Source organism: Fulmarus glacialis, unplaced genomic scaffold, assembly GCF_000690835.1.
Source record: "Fulmarus glacialis isolate BGI_N327 unplaced genomic scaffold, ASM69083v1 scaffold18463, whole genome shotgun sequence".
Lineage (NCBI taxonomy): Eukaryota > Metazoa > Chordata > Aves > Procellariiformes > Procellariidae > Fulmarus > Fulmarus glacialis.
In genome coordinates, this window is record NW_009201317.1 from 55,392 (window position 1) to 58,481 (window position 3,090).

Here is a 3,090-nt window from a genome sequence, read left to right on the forward strand (position 1 = left end):
GGGAGGAGTGAGCGAGCGGCTGCGTGGGGCTTAGCTGCCGGCTGGGGTTAAACCATGACACTGGTCCATGCCAGGGCCACCGGCGTTGCTCCAGACACCTCTCTGCAGCGAGGATTCACACTCGCAGTGACTTGCAACATGCCTCCAGAGACTCTTCGGGTGTGCAACATGCACGGAGAGGATGCTGGTATATCCCAATTTCCAAATTTTCAGGGCAGTCCAAGGCTTGAGCAGAAGCATGTTTTTTTCACTCAAAAGATCCCTTTCATTAATATTCCTTGAAAAGTTTTACCAAACTGCACCTTTGCTCGTTAATCAAGCTACCAGTTGCTTTTATTCGTTTAAAAGGGCTACTGTCATGGCTGAGAGCCTAAACCCTTACCCTGACCCGAACCCAGCCCTCGGCTTTCCAGCAGTGGCAGCCCCGGTGAGGTCCCTCCCCGCTGTCCCCAATGGCCCCGGCACAAAACACCCCAGCGCTCAACTCCACCGCTCACCTCCTGCCATCCACGCCAGATAACCAGAGAGAAACAGGCTTTGTTTTTGTAGGGTCACCCGGGGGGAGAGGAATTTGAAAGCTCCCTTTCCTGCTGGAAGTCCCTTTATACCCTGGGGGCAGTCGCACTTCGCACACGCAGGGGAAGAAAATCCAAACACACCACTCAACAAAATTAATGACCCAGATTACTAAAATAAAGCTACAACTCAAACATCCGGAACTAATTTCCAAATTACACTTCACTTTGTCTCTGCAGCTACCATTAAATAGGGTGAAAGCTTTTAAAATTAAAGGAAAAAAACCAAAATCGCTGCCACCACAAGCTAGATTAAAGGGAAGTTGCTTTTGGCTGTTTGAGTTTTCCTTCCAAGTTTTCGAAGGTTTACAGTATTCAAATTTTTACAGTCATTTTCCTGAGATCAAACGACCCCAGGAACAACGCCCATTAATTAGAGCAACACATATGGTGCCGCAATACTCGGAGGAGCGCGCTCCTGCAATGTAATGGCCTCCAGGCCATGCAAAGCCAATAATTCCCTTCCAAAGGTTGCCACGCACCTCGCTAATGAGCTATCGCACGCATGTAATCAGCTGATTAATTCATTAGGAGAAAAAACCTGCAGTTTGGATTAGAACCAGGATTTTGGTTGCGGCCACCGCTTAACCCCGGGAGCGGTTTAGCCAGAGGAGTCGCCTGAATCCAAACAGCTACTTAATTCGCGCGAAGGCTGTGCACAGAATCCAGGGTAGAAGTTAATGCAGCTGCTAATGATTTCCTCTCCCTCCCCCTTGCTTTAAATGTTCGATTAGGCTAACAACAGCAGCGCTGCGAAAGGCCACAACCTACAAGTCCTGAAGACGGCAGGTCCCTCGGCAAGGGACAGATCACACCACTAGATGACACTGGACCCGGGACATCCAGGTCATTAAAGATCCGGCGGAGAGAGCACCTCCGCTCCGGCGCGACTCGCTTCCCAGCCAGCAACGGGATGCCAACTCGGCTGCCTGCGGGTCTTGTCGGACGTGATCAGGTCTTGCCTGTAGCCTCAAACGCTCGTTTGCGGGGCTCTGCTGGCGTTACTCCCCTGGGCGTTGGGCGATGACATCCTCCACCAGGTAAGGTGGGCACAGAAGATGTTGTGATTTAGAAGCAAACTTCATCCACTCTGCGGTAGATGTTATGCAAGGCGTAAGCATCTCCTTGGTTGGATGGATACCGAGAGCCCTCCCAGAAACACAGAGTTAATCAAGAGATGTTGGGGAAGCAGAAGGAAATTCTCTGCAGACCGCAGAAACAGCCTCTTCAACCTCTTTGAACTGAAGATCAAAGAACCAATTTTCACCCACAGAAGGCAGGCAGAGCAGTGCGGCGCAGAACAGTGTTTACTACAGCTGGTTCAGGTTCCTTTTCAGAGTAAGAAAAAGTGACAAAACGTATAAACAAGGTACAGTTTATTCTGTATTTTCAACATAAATGTGTATTTTTCTTGGTGGAGATTTAATACACCAGGGCTTTAGGGAGGCCTTCAATCACTGGAGGTTTTTCAGCACATCCTGAAAATTTCCACTCGAAGGCAATGAATGACGCAAAAAATTTGTGTGTAACTGAAACTCCACATGGCCATCAGACCATCAAAAAGGAGTTTCAATGGGAATAGTTTTTTGTTTTTAAATCAGCCCTAGTTTTGCATAATGCTGTCTGTTGCGGTGAAGCATCCTTTACCATCAATGAGTTATTTAGGAAGGAAAAGAAGAAAGTCCTGGCATATAATAGTCTGTTGAGCTGTGATGGGAAGTTAGGTAAATGACCGAATTAGCATTCTTTTATCTTGCTGCAAAAAGAGCTCTAAACCATGTAACTCATCACTTCGCATGGTTTATGAAAATAACCCTGCACCTTTCGTGCAGGTGGAGTCGGAGGCTGTTTGTGGCGAGCGCAGGAGGCTCTCACCTGGTAGCGCTGTGTCCTGGTGACGGATGCCACCGGCCGGATCCTGTGCTGAACAGCAAACTTGGGACTTTGGCTCTCCCTGAATCCCCCCAGCCCTGCTCACTACAAAGGAAAGTACCAGCGCTTGCATTAAAAATAAAAATGCGACGAGTTCTAGTCCTCTGGTGAGCCCAGTAACATCACTGGGGGGGATCTAAACAACCCCAATACTCTATTCCACTGAGAAGCACAGTAAGTAATTACCATTGCAACATATGGCACATAAATACCGGCAGCAGAGTTTGGATGTACTTTAAAATCCACTTTAGAGCATCTGTGCTGCTGGTGCCCAGGCTGTGCCTGGCTTCATCTGCATCATGGAGTGCGGTGGCTGTTGGGTTAATTCAGGGGCTCGGTCTGGCTCCATTATGCAGGACGAACCAGACATGACCGATGAGTCCTGGTAGGACGGACAGTGGCTTAGCAGGGTAGACGAAAAAGCCCAACTCCAGCGTAAGACATAGAGCAACTGGAATCCATGAGACCTGCCATGCACCGCTCTTGAAGCGGCTGCAGATGATGATCTGCAGTGTTCACAGCTCACACAAAAGCCCAGGACAGGCGTTTCTCCCGGGTGCCGGCTCCCCCCCGTGCTGGAGCC